Genomic DNA, 14,815 nt, shown 5'->3' with positions numbered 1-14,815 from the left:
GAGAGAGATTCAGACAACTTCAGGATCTTGCATCAGTGAATTTAATTTACAGATGTGCCTCATGAATGTGATTTATCAATGAGAGAGGCATTCCACACAAAGCATTATATGCCATTGAAAAAATCCCCCAAAGGCGTGTATTTATTAAGTGGTGCAAACATTTTTCCATATTCTGCTTCTTCGTGCATCTAATTTATGACATTGTCTAGAAAGCTTTTTTTGTCATTGAGACAGAATCCGAAGCTTCTCTTCCTATGACTATATAGATAAATATAAAGTTTCCCGCAGGAAATTTAAAAGTATAATTTCATGCAGTATTTCATGTTTTCTCTCCTCCGTCTACAATGTTACCTCTACTACTGAGAGAGCAAAACGTCTTAAAGGGGTACTCCACCCAAAATCATTTTTGCATTAACTAATAGCCCACACATAGCTTTTTTTTTATCAATTAATCATGGCTTCTGAACAGTTTAGCAGCTTTCTAGGTGGACTCACCCCCCTCTGGAAGCATAAATCATCTAAATTAAGTACTCTCTATCTCATTCCTTCCTCCTGGCCCCCACCTCCCTCTCTGCTGTGGGCTGGGCTCTAAGTGCTAACTGCTGCTACTGCTGCTAACCCAGCCCAATGCAGAGACGGAGGACAGCTTATCCATTTCTCTAGTGGGAGTGGGGACACTGTCTTCTCAATCATCCCTGCTGTTTCGTTACTCTCTCCCCCACTGTAATGTAATTTTCCCCTGCTGTCTTGTTACTCTCACCACCCCCCGCCATCTATTAACTCCAGCATGCCAGGCCCTCTATGTTGCAGGTGGTGCATGGTATTCCCATTCTCCTCTCACACTTGTGCTATCACCCCCACTATCTTGTCACCCTCTACTGTGCTGCCTTGTCACTCTCTCCACCCGCTGCCTTGTTGTTCTCTCCCCCCGCTATCTTGTGACTCTCCCCCAGCTGTCTTGTCACCCTCTCCACCTGCTGCCTTGTTGCTCTCTCCCTCTGCTGCCTTGGGACTCCCCCCCGCTACCTTTTCACGCTCTCCCCCCGCTGCCTTGTCACTCTTTCCCCCCCGCTGCCTTGTCACTCTCTTACCTCGTTGTCTTACCTCTTTATGTCCCTGCACCAGCGCAAGAGCCACTCGGCATGCCGGGAGATTTTCCATCTGGCAGCATCTTTGAAATAGCCCCTCCTAGAGAAAAACCTCAAAAGTGTGAAAAGAGGCACCTACTAACACAGGATAGATATATAAAAACTCAGTGGGGGGCTGGGTTTTAAAACCAGGGGACTTTGTAATTTTTTTTTTTATGCCATGGGTGGAATACCTGTTCAATCTTTATTTGACCAGCAGATAAATAGTAGAAAATTTTTAATCAAGACTAATTAGAAAATTAAATTGCTTTATCTTGCAATCAGGAAACAACATTAAAAAGTCAATGCAGCTGACTTGCTTTAAGTGGGTCAATTATAAAAGATGTTAACTTTAAAGCGAATGTACCATCAGTACATTCGCTTTAAGTTTTGCACATTGATAGAATGCCACCAGCGTGGGAAGCTGGTGCTGCGGCCCTTTTTTAAAACCACGGCCCGGTTCCCACATATGGCGCTGTTCTAAAGCACTGGAGGTGGGCCGGCCTCCTCCCAGTCGGAGGAAACCCCCACTCCCCTATGACGGGGCTCCTATTAATTAAGCAGGGGCTTGATATGCTTGTAGAACTAGTTGTAGTTTTTATTAGTACCATTTTGGGGAACATGGATCATTATTTATTAAATTTTTTGGATTGTGTTGCATGGTAATAAGAGTGCTAAGGTGGCAGGCCTGGAAACCTTCATAAGGCCTTTAGCTGTAATAACAAACATTTGGCACATTGCAATTGTATGCCTCTTTCAACCCACCTAGTTTGGGCCAACAGTACTGAACACACCATTTAGGGGTTTAAACAGCTACAACCAAAGTTACCTCTGATCAGTGTCAAAAACAAAACACCCCAGTGTCTGCCCTATGACTCCTAACCCGAATCCATACTATGTATGTGAAATGCTTGAAAGGGGTCAATGGCTGTTTACCAAAGCATGGTTCTTTTGCTAAAAGGCCTCTGATTAGAGGTGTCCTCACTATTACAATAATGGGCCCCAGTAAGGCATATGAGAGGGGGATATTGAAACCAACCAACTGTGCGTTTTGCTTTGTTTTTGCTTGTCGGTGTATGGTAGCTGTTTTGACAAGTCAAAATTGTCAGATGTTCTATCTGTAAACAATAAAAGGATTGGTTGCACAGTGTTTGAATTTTTTGTTATTGTACTATTTGGATAACATCTGTTGAAGAGTTAAAGATTTAGGTAGCATCTTCTTTTAAGGACAATGTGATTCATAAAACCATACTGAAAGAAAACAACTCAACCACTGTTTTACATTGTGACTTGGTTAAAGTGTATCTTGATAACTCATGTTCCTCATAAAACAAACTCATTCAACTACTGCGGGTGAATTCGGCCTACAGCCTGCATGACAGCTTGATCTTATGATGAGGACGGCTTGAAGCCCTTATTTATTTTTTCCTTCAGTCTGTAGAACTTTTAATGAATCAGTTTTAAATGTATTACCGCACTTCTGCATCTCCTATCTGAAGGATGAGTCAGGTTTGAATCTTCGTGACAATCCTTCAAGTTTTTCAATCACTGTAGCACCATTATATGCTACTGAGTGGACTTGATTCTTTTGTTAAAGAGTTCGCTACATTTTCTGGTCTGGGCTAAAAGACTGTTATATAGTACTACAGCAAGAAGTAAGTTATTTACTCTTACATACAGTATGTTGTAGCAGTAGATGTTTGAGAAATTAACAATTTTTGGATAATCCATCTGCTGCTTATCAGAAGGGTAATTTCTAAAGAATTTTTCTGATAGGCCGAAAATCAAAATTGAGCCCACCCCAAACTTGTATACTTTTTCACAAAATTTTCTGCATGGAACGCATATCAAAAAAAAATTTTTTATTTGGTCACACCACTCCTTTATGTATGTAAGTAACGCTGTATTCACAAGAAGAAAAATAAAAGTGGAACAGAAACTTTAAAAATCACATACGTAAAAGAACAATTTTCATTTCAACTGAAGTTAATTGAGCTAGCTTTTAATACTACACACTACCAGGATGATGCTGATTTTGGAAGAAAGTGCCAATCATTCACAACACAAACCCCTTTACACCTTACAGCTCCAGCACCACTAGAGCATCTTTCTACATTATTCCCCCTTATTACAACCTACAGCGAGGACAGTGTGATGATCCCCCTCACCTGTAGGTCAGGAGGAGGAGGAGGAGGAAGGAACTCTCTGCTCTCACACTGCACGGCACAGCAGCAGGGGGTGGATCCAGGAACTAGCACCACTCGCAGGGGCCAGAGAATGCATAATTCAGGCTGCTATGCAGGGGAGCTCTGGGCTGTGCATGTGCTTCTTCTCTTGCATGCAAAGCCTGTGCGGATTACCTTATGACACACTCCCCTACCCTCACAGCCTCCCACTGTTAACAGAGGCAGGACAGCCCATATTACCACTATGTGTTGATACTGATTGGGGTGCCCCAGGAGTGGCAGCCCTCCCTGCTGCCCCTAATTTCGCTACTGGTGACCATATATAGATATGATACCAGATCTACACTGGTGGTATGCAGAATATTATTAGTAAAGTACTGATTAGTTAAAGTCACAGATAGAATTAGTTAAAGGAGAAGTCGTTGCAAAAGTCTCACAGGCAGCAGTGGCATGGGAGAAAATAACAATCAATCATTGCTTACCTTTCCCCATGTCCGCAATGCTCCACGTGAATGGCTTTGGGCTTCCCCCTAAAAGGCATTTTCCCCCAAGTTGTGATGCCATCACAACTCGGGGGAAAATGCCTTTCGGCAGGAGGCCCGTCACGGCTAATGGATTGCATGGTCAGCCAATCAGGGACTGCAGTGGCATTCTGCCCCAGTCACTAACTGGCTGAGTGGGCAGTCCTTCAACCAGGTCTAGATATCGGATCTGCAGGATATCCCGGAGCCCGGCAGGGGTCCCGGAGCGGTGGTCCAGCGCTGGAGAGGTACAGGGAGAGGTGAGCTGAGATAGTTTGTTATGTTCCCCTTGCCCTGTTTTTGAAAAAAAATTCCCTTGGCTGGACTTCCCCTTTAAAGTGAGTGATCCACTGGTAATTTGATTTAGAACATTACTTTCCTTCTCTTTATGACCTGTCCTCCAGCTGCCATGGCAACCACCAGTACACCACACTCATATTGTGGGGTTGCAAGTAGGTTACAGGGGCCGTACATCCACATTAGCACCAGTCTGGTTTCTGCGGTTGCAGTGGAAGCGTGGCTGTGTTTTACAGATGGCACCCGCCTCTGTCAAAGAGTGGGCTCTGCTTTGAAGCCCATCCCCAACACAAATATGTACAATGTCACCACTACTGGTGCCCACCCTCCTTGGCAATTCCTCCCCTATCACCAGGACCCACACCTCTTTACTGAATGAATGATTGACAGTCAGTTCTGCTTAAGCTTAGATTAAATTCCTTGCAGGTGCCATCCTGGTACAAGAAGCCCTTTTGGACAGGCAGCTGACAAGAGTCTTGTTGCTCCTCCTACTCTCACCAAACCTGCTAGGAAGGTGCAATACTTCTGAGTGGTATAAATGACCCTCATGGGGGGGGGGGGGGTATAATGCTGAGAATATAGCAAACATTTAAATAAATTGGATTAAACTTTCTGTAATTTGCTGTCACTCTAAAAGACAATGGCCCAAATGTATCAATCTATTTAATTTGCCCAATGCAATCAATCATAGACTTCATTCTCCAAAAGCAATTTAAGAAATAAAAGCTGAACTGTTGTTATGGTTACGAATAAAATAAATTTAAGACAGACTGAGAAATGGGAGCCAATGAAGGCAACGAAAAATGTCATCCTTTTTAGGAAGATCAATACGAATAGTTAAAATGAGCAAAAAGTGATACATTTTTGTTGCAGGGGAAAAAGCTTTTTCTCTGCCAAATTTATAACAGTCCTTTCACCCTGATTGTCAGCTATTGTAGTAATGCTGCGCTATTGTGGGTCTCTAAAAGGCTACCTCTTGCCACTGCCTTACCTTCCTATATGGTTTGCACCTTTAGGCTGGGTTCACACTATGTATATTTGAGGCTGTATTTGTGAGGCTGTATAGCAACCAAAACCAGGAGTGGATTGAAAACACAGAAAGGCTCTGTTCACATATTGTTGTAATTGAGTGGATGGCCATCATTTAATGGCAAATATTTGCTGTTATTTTAAAACAACGGCTGTGGTATTGAAATAATGGCCGTTATTTACTGTTATATGGCGGCCATCCACTCAATTTCAACATTGTGTGAACAGATCCTTTCTGTGTTTTCAATCCACTCCTGGTTTTGGTTGCTATGAGGACCTGACATGAGGACCAAATACTGCCTGAAATATACATAGTGTGAACCCAGCCTTAGCCTAGTTGAAATGCTGCTCTGCCTTGTATGAATGGAGGAGCTGTCCAGTTGGCACGCTGAAGGCCGTATTACACGATAATGAGGAGTAAGCAAGCATAAATCTGTCAGCAGCAGACTGACATGATCAGCACCTTTCATCATGTTGAAAGACCACAATCAGCTGACATTCTGCATGTTGGCTGATCGTGGAATTTAACATGCTCCTTAACACCAAACAATTATTTCCAGAACTACCAATAATCGACAATTGTTTGTTGTAATATTGCCTTAAGACACAGAATCCATGATATATTATGATTATATAGGCAATGGGGGAGACTTATCAAACATGGTGATAAGTAGAATTGGTTCAGTTACCCCTAGCAACCAATCAGATTCCACCTTTCATTTTCCAAAGGAATGAGAAGTGGAATCTGATTGGTTGCTAGGAGCAACTGGGCCAGTTCTACTTTACACCAATTTGATAAATCTTCCCCAGAATTTTAAGTAATAGATAGAGATGCATGATTCAAAAATTTGTTTCAAAAGATTCACAAATAATTAGTCGGATATACGAATCGCATGCAAATGAATCTTAATAAAACAGACAAACCATTGTAGCTACAGTAGTGGGACTATTACAGAGTAATGTTTTGTTCAACAACTACTGTTGTCATATTTTAAAATTTGAGGTTTTTCAATTTTTGGCACTGTCACAAAATTCAAAATTTTCATCCTAGACATACATATCCTAGACATTTTAGAACAATTTGATTTTTTTGATTTTTTTTTTTTGTAAGAGGAAGCCAAAAAATGTTTTTAGAGGGATAGTGCCACTACTGGTGCCTTAACATATGCAACAAGCCACAGATGTAGTCTAATTGGGGAGGCTGGGGGTCACTGGGAATGGGAAGGGTTGAGTACTTTATTGTATAGGGGTTGGAAGGGGATTTATGGGGATTTGAATGTGTTTTGTAATGATATGTGTGTTTTACAGTAAAGTACAGTAGATGTACATGAATTGACTATCCAGTAATCCAACTAAGCAAAAAAGCAACTGAGCAGGAACACTGGTTTAACTTCTCCCACAGCACCCTCTGTTTGAATGGATACTGGCTTTACAGCAGCCACAGACTGGATTCACTAGAGACTGGCTTCACAGCACCCATAGACTGATTTGAATGGACACTACCTTTACAGCGCCCACAGACTGAATTCACTGGAGACTGGCATCACAGCACCCACAGACTGATTTGAATGAACACTACTGTAACAGCACCCACAGACTTGTTTGAATGGACACTAGTTTCACAGCACCCACAGACTGCATTCACTAGACACTGGCTTTACGGCACCCACAGACTGGTCTGAATGGACACTGGCGTCACAGCACCCACAGGCTGAATTCAATGACGGTGACCACTTCACCCACAGCACCCATAGACACCCACCCACAATGGACTCTAATATTCTCTACTCTCTCTCCCTATGCCTCTCTATTTCTTTCCCTGCCTTGCCCTAAATTCCTACTGCAAGCCTTCTCTCCTCTGCACAGACAGTGGACTGCCTGCCTCCAGGAAGTGACTCAAACTATATACATGGTGAAGGGGAGGTGCTGACATCACAGTGGGGTTTGCAGGTGATTAAACAGCCGCAATGGATTATGGATAATACCTTGCTCCTGCCAAGTGACAGTACTGTAACTAATTATGTGCAACCGCCATTGCGGCCATCATGTTCAGTGAATTTGTTAACAAATAGCTAAACATTAGCTTTATAAAACGAAGCAAATTGGCAATGCGATTCACAGCTAATCCAGCTTTGCTGGATTTAGTTTGCACATCTTTAGTAATAGAACTCAGCTCAGGTAACAGATCAAGGAAGCAATTGACTTTTGATTCATCATTTTAGTTCATGGAGTTGTTCAAAATGAAAACCTTCAGACTAGTTCAGAAAATGGACAACCATACATTACAAATTTAACAGGTTAGATCTGTCTAGTCTATCTAGCTGCCTTTATATGGCTGCATAACTAGGCAAATTTGCCAACTAAGAGTCTGAATAAGCTTAGTGATGCTGGTTTCACACATAGCAGTTTTTTGAAAGACTGCCATTGGCGTTTTTGAGCCCAAACCAGAAGTGGATTAAAATAGGAGGGAAAATATAAAGGGAAGACTTGTACTTCACTTTTTTGTTGTATTTTTTTATTGGTGCTGGCACAAAGTGGTAGTTATAAAAAAAAACTAAAAAAAACACTGCGGTGTGAGATTCCAGCGTTACACTACAATGTAAGACATAATGGTGGACATACAATAGAACATACAGGGAGAAGCAAGAATTGCAAAAGCAAAATTATTAGTAGTTTGCCTTGGCAATTAAAACTTTATATCTAAAAACCATAACTATAAAGCTAATGAAAAATCTTATAAAGGACAATACTACAAACTAAGTATCTTTTTTTCTGAAGCTTTATTGAGTCCAACACCCCCCCCCCCCTTTTTTTTTTCCTGGCCACCAGCAAACTTAAATTACACATCTATGACTCATCCCTGTGCTTGAAAAAATTGTCTCTCGATAGAACTTGTTAATTAAAAAATCCTGTATTTTCCCACTCTGTGTCTTTGTACGTTCTCCTGTATTTTTCTAGCTTTTCCTCCAATTAACATATTTTTATGCTTCTTTTTTTCCTGTCTCTGTCTTTTCACAACACAGCCTATGAGATATATAAATATCACGTATGTGAAATTTTTATCTAAACAGATCCACTCTGACGTACGGAAAGAGAAAGTGTCACTGATTTTTGAGGTTGCGCTTTAGTACAAACAACTTAGCAGATACAATTACCTAAAGAAAAAGATTTGGATTATTTGATTTACTTATTGAACAGTTTTATGTGAAGAATAAGTCAAAAACAATATGCAAAACAAATTCTATTTATTTATCTATATCTGTCTCTTGTCTATCTGTATCTTATGTTAAAGTTAAAAAAATACTTAAATAATCAATAATAATGAACAATAATGTAATGGGTTTCCCTATGTAAAACCTGCAATATGGTCAATAAAAAATTAACTCCAAACAACTTTTAGCCTTTTGACGCAGAACAAGGAATGACCGGGGAAAAAAAATGTAGCCCATGTTGCCAATGTAATTAGAAAAAGCAGTCACCACTAATCACCGCTAATCTAGACACCTGGTTGTTGACACATACACTAGCAGGTCCTGCGGGGAGGTGCCCCATGTCACCCTGGCACTCCCGGCAGCACGTCCTCAGCACCCCTCGCAGATAGGTCCAGGAGTAGGTGTTTGACTGGAGGGTGACCGGGTCCCACAGGAAGCTGCTACAGCCCGGACCCTGGTGGCAGGTACACGTGGTAGCAGACAGACAAGTGTCACCCCATGAAGAACTGGCGGCGATAGGACATGGCAGAGCTACTGAAGGCCAGACAGGAGCGACCCCACCACAGGTTAATTGCAAGTGGTGGCGAGTCAGTTTATTTGCAGGCATGGAGGGTGGAGCTAGTTAGAAACTAGCAGTAGTGTGTCAAAGGGGGTTAATAAGTGGCAGTGGGGTTTGGAGGGGGTATTATTAATATATGGTAGCACAGCAGGGGGCATTATTACTATGAACTGCACCTGTGTCTTCGTCCTCAGCATCCTTCACCTGCTTCCATTACTTTCATCCAGTGTGTCCTGTGTGCATTATTGTCTGTACTGTCAGTTGGCAACATGGGTTGTATCATCATTGCCATCTGGTCTGCCTGGACCAACTGTAACATGCTTTGTCTATCTCAGGAGGTAGCGACCTCGCGTTTCCTCTGGGAAAGTCTAGCTCCACCCTCAGAAGCATCTTGTGAAGAACAGAGTATACGCTTAGACAACGCCCTTAGGGATAGACGGGCACGTGACACAGTGGGCTCACGTCCACTGATCCTGACAATGGGTTAGTAGTTGGTAATGTTACTGTTCTACCCTGTTATGGGTACTACTTACACTTATTCCTAGGCAGAGTGAGCGCACTTGTAAGGGCAGCCCCGCTCTTTAACTCTATAGTCCTGTGGAAACCCTCACTACTAGGACTAACTATCTAGCTTGTAGTATATCTACCTAGCTAGGTATTAATTAAGGGTGTCTTGTCTCTATGTGATAAACATAGGGTTCCATCCAGCTGCAACATTATGTAACACCCTACCGAGCAGTCGTATTGAAAACTTCCATCATCCTGTTCAAGAATATCAAAAATAGTACTGTTAGTTATAAAGCAATACGTTCGCAAGTTATATGTGTTTCAGTGATGGAAAAAGACACACATAAATGATGCATATTTATGGGGTCAAATCCCATTGATTGCAATCTCATAATTCTCACAATTTAGTGGCATCCCAATAAGCCAATAAAGCGTGTCCACCTAATACCATCTTTCCCCGAAAATCAAACACCCTCTTTAAATAAGACTGTACTGTACCCTCTAGTCTAAAGTAAGGCATCCCCCCGAAAATAAGGCACCCCTACTCTAAAGTAGGACACCCCTCGAAAGTAAGGTGCCCTATGACAGCAAGGCCACCCCCCAGGACTAATTTCCTTGGCGACCTTAGAAACCGACACTGCAAGCAACCTGGTCCATGGCCCCCATGTTCTCCGCACATCCCGCTGCACGCCACCACACATCACGTCACTTACCTGCTGCACATCACGCAGTGAGTATTATGGAGTGGTCCGGGGAGGACGTCTTATTTCTCTCCCCCCGGGGGGTATTAAGACATCCCCCGAAGATATGACACAGTGCCTGTTTTTTGGGAGAAAAATAAAAGGCACTGTCTTATTTTCGTGGAAACACAGTACATGCTCTTACTTTTGGAGTGAATTTGAACGTGAATTTGAAGCGTTTTCTTGTCCCATTGTCCATAGATCTAGCAGAAGAGCACTGTGCATCTAAACATCCTAGATATCTTTGAATGAAACTCAAGGAATAGAGAAGAGGTTGAATTTAAACCTGTAAAATATGGTTTTTATGTTTTAGGCCTGTCTGCCCCAGTACTTAGTTGTCCAGACTATGCTGTATCCAGTTTCCACTAGCAACTTTAAGGGTGCGTTTACATGTACAGAATCCGCAGATTTGATGCACTGCAATAGAGATCCCACACTGAATATTGAATTTTGTTAAAAGGGGCTCCTAACTTTTACCTGATCACCAGTTTCTTACTGGTAGAAACCCCAGCAATGTTCTGTATCCCATGGGAGATTTGTTAGTAAAAAATTCTCTCTCCTGCAACTAGTGCCTCTCAAAGTGTCCCTGTCGTTATACATTTTTAAAACCTAAATGAACAGTAGATATGATATAAAGCAAGTTTTCAATTTATATTCATTATTTATTTATTTTTTTAGTTATCATGGAAAACACAGTATTCTCTTCCAAAGGTTCTAAACACAGGAAGTTCTGTGTTTCCCAGGCCATCTGAGCGCTCACAGAGAGAAGGCAGTCATGTGATTGATGGACAAATTGAGCCGTGACACTCTGTACTGGTCAGATTTCACATGTTTAGTATGCCTTCAGGAGACTGGACCTGGATTTCTGGTAAGTATAGCTTTGTTTTACAGCATGATAACAAAAACAAAAAAAAGAATGTATATTGCAACTTTACTTTATTTCACATCTACTGTTGATATACATTTTGAAAGTTATAACACCAGGTACACTTTAAGGCCAGGTTCACAAGCTGTACAACAGTGGCCATTCTGTAACACGGCCGTGTCACAGAACGGCCGCTGTCTATGAAGTTCATCACGACCGATTCTGCAGTCTTAATACTTATCTTAATTGGATGCGGGCGCATTCGGGTGTGCCCGCACGCCAATTAAGCATTGGCCTGAAGCTGCACTTCACATTGTGTGCACAGTTTATTCTGTGCGGTCACTATTCATTGAATAGCAACCACACAAAATAGACATTTCTGTTTTCTGTGCGGCCACACTGTATACAGAGTGTATACAGTGCAGCCATGGATCAATAGAAAACAATGCAGATGGCCATAGTCAATAAACAATTTTACATTGTGTGATCGTAGCCTAAAGGGGTTAATTAGTGATTTTTTATTTTTTATTTTTTCAAATCAACTGGTTTCAGAAAGGTATATATGTTTGTAATTGACTTCTATTTAAAAATCTCAAGTCTTCCCATACTTATCAACTGTTGTATGCCCTGCAGGAAATGTTGTTTTCTTTTCAGTCTGAAACAGTCCTCTTTGCTGACATCTCAGTCTAAGGCATTTCCTGCAGAACATACAGCAGCTGATAGGTATGGGAAGACTTGAGATTTTTAAATAGAGGTAAATTACAAATCTAACTATAACTATAAATATAACTTTTTGAAACCAGATTTTCGCTAGATAACCCCTTTAAAGTCAATGGACTGTCCGCAGGACAGGCCATCAAATGGTTATTAGTGGGTACTGCCAGCAGGCACCCTCATGGATCAGCTGTTGGAAAACTTATACCTTATTTTACAGTTGGTAAAATATATAAAAAAAACTAAAACATTTAGCTAGAAATGCAGTTATTAGTCATTCTTTATGTATACAAATGGGAATGCGCTAAACAACCCCGAGCGTAAATCAACAGCTGTATCTGTACTACAAACATAACATACAAAGGAAGGATGTTAAATGCTCATGTATGCTTGGTCTCTATCTGGCCTAAATTATGCTAATGTGTTCACTGGAACTAGCCCAAATTACAAGGCAAATTGCCAGTATCACTAGAGCGGAATATGGATGCCAAACATGGTTCAACATGGAGCAGGGCTCTACACGAGAAAGCAACAGATAACCACAGATGATATTCCTGATGACAGCAGTGACACATGTTTTTAATGGAACACAGAGCTGATCCTTTAGCTCATCTAGAAGAAAGTATGCAAACTGTAGGACAATTAGTCATCATCCTCTGCTTCATATGGAGTAGGCATGCAGACATGTTTTTATGTTTGATTTACATATTGAAACAAGCCGCACAAGACCTAGCTGTGCAAACCGGAAAATGATATTTTTACTCTTTGTCCTTGTTCTGATTTTTGCATTTAAACTATAGTTTAGCTTTTAATTTCGATGTAATAGTAATAGATGATTTAAGGACACACACACACATATATAGGCCAGGTTCGTTTACACATGGTAAGACAGCGGTCATTCCGTGACTTGGCTGTGTAACAGAACGGCCGCTGTCTGAGATGGTCAACTGCTGTTCCGGCCGGGCACATTTGGCCTAAGCTGTACTTTACATTATCTGCACAGTCTATTTCATGCGGCTGCTGTTCAATGAATAGCAGCCACACAAAATAGGCATGGCAGTTTTCTGTGCAGCCGAGTGTATACACTCCGGCTGGGATTCCATAGTAGTTACTGTGATCGGCCACTGTGATTAAACAATGGCCGCTGTTGCAAATCTGCAACTGCGGCTGTTGTTTAATGAAAAAATACATCGTGAGAACGAGGCCTTAGACTAAATCTGTAGTACGTACATCCATTTTGATGACATTGTTAACCTTAAAGCATCTACTATAACACTACTTCTATACTATACTTCTGACTGACATTGTTAACCTTAAAGCATCTACTATAACACTACTTCTATACACTATACTTCTATAGAGCACTGATAGAAAAAAGGAGTTGAACTCACCGGGGATGCCTCCGGAAGAGGTCTGTAAGAGCGCAATTGTGCACGAAATAGCCTGTCACCGTCTTGTCTGTCTAGCATCTGCTGTTAATATGTCCACACTATGTCCATTTTTTATCTTCTGCAATAAAGAAATAAAGGTTATAAAGACATCTCCAGTGAGTGCAACTCCTTTCTTCTATTAGTGCCCTATTTAATTTGGACTTTGCTTAATGTTCTGAAGTTGGCACCACCATTGGTCCATCTCGGCAGCAAGTTGGCACTGGACACCGAACTTGCACGTACACCTGTAGTGCCGCTATTCTCTCTTTACGTGCTATTAGACTAGATACTACTATATGCTACTATTTAATAAGCTATTGACAAATGTTATATAAAATGCTATATTTTTGAACGTTTGCCATTACCCAAAGGATGGCTTCACCAGTTTGAGCATAGTGGTTATTTAAAGAATCTCATTTCCTTCCTCTTAATAGAGACAATTTTTTATGTCTGGACCTTAGAAATATATGACATTTGTGAACCATGTCAGAAAACTGGGGTTCTTTGTGTAGACTGCAGGAACAAGACACATGCTTCCCCTATGTATAAGGGATCTGAGCACTTATGCCCATTAAGCGCCTTTTGATCTCTGTGCCAGCGATGTAAAATTGGTAAAGATCCAAACATGCTTTGGAGGAAGTTCTATTGTTAGCAGATTAGATTTTCACTTCACTTGAAACATGCAAACAAATGAAGTAGAAGATAGAAATCTCAACAAATTTTCATTTAAAATCCATAAACAGTTTTCAGTATACCGTTTGAAATCTGTCCAGCGCTCCCAGAGAAATTTTCTATTTGTATTGACATTATATGGTCAGATTTTAGGTGGTTTATGCTGAAAACATAACACATAGGCTGTGTTCACACTGAGTAAAAAAAAAAAAAAAAAATGTGGAAAGGCGTCCGCTTTTTCTTTAAAAAAAAATGTTTATTGCAGCATTTCTATTGACCTCAATGTAATCCATTAAGGTATAATGGAATGACGGACATCTAATGCACACAGTGTAATAAATAACGGACGTTTTCTGCACAGATGTCAAAATAATGATTATCTCAATTATTTTCAGACGTCTTTGGCAAACAACGGATGTTATTTTTTAGTTGTTCACACACAGTTCTTCTTCTTTCACTGTCATTTCTCTATTTTTACTATTAAATTCTATAGACTTTTCAAGTAAAGACACCCCAAAAGGCCAAATAGTACATCTAAACTAGAATAATGTACCAACAGCCATCATTGCACTGACCGGCGGCCAAATAGCGAAATGATGGACATCATTTTAATAAACGGACAAAAAAAAATGTGGAAACGTAGCCTATGAGTGTACACCATCCTTGTGTTCTCATATTTGTATTAGATTAAAAGGAGTGTATAATCAGAAAATGTGAATATCCCAAAATGAGTCAGATCATTATCGTTACAAACAAATGAAAGTTCTGATGTTCTGATGGGGGCCTAGATCAAAATATTAACAATGTCTGCAGATCCCCAATATTTCCTGACATCTAAGTAAGGGGGGGTATACTCTGTCTATGGTTGTCAATTAACATTTTTCTGTTGAATAATTCCTAATTATTCATTGTTTATACCAGATTAGGACCAGACCACTCTATAAGTTGCATGCGCC

At 40.9% G+C, this 14,815-nt stretch overlaps 1 long non-coding RNA gene across 1 annotated transcript; it reads right to left on the bottom strand.

Moving 5' to 3' along the window:
• Positions 1 to 1,115: 1,115 nt before the first annotated feature.
• On the bottom strand, positions 1,116 to 13,227 carry LOC138789629 (uncharacterized). The gene is made up of 3 exons (XR_011362742.1): positions 13,149 to 13,227; positions 10,152 to 10,257; positions 1,116 to 1,188 (listed from the first exon to the last, which is right to left on the bottom strand). It is a non-coding gene; the product is annotated as an uncharacterized lncRNA (long non-coding RNA).
• Between the last annotated feature and the right edge of the window lie 1,588 nt (positions 13,228 to 14,815).

The sequence above is a fragment of the Dendropsophus ebraccatus genome, chromosome 4, assembly GCF_027789765.1.
Source record: "Dendropsophus ebraccatus isolate aDenEbr1 chromosome 4, aDenEbr1.pat, whole genome shotgun sequence".
Taxonomy (NCBI): Eukaryota; Metazoa; Chordata; class Amphibia; order Anura; family Hylidae; genus Dendropsophus; species Dendropsophus ebraccatus.
Note: the sequence above shows the minus strand (reverse complement) of the source record. Positions and strands in the feature narration are given on the sequence as shown.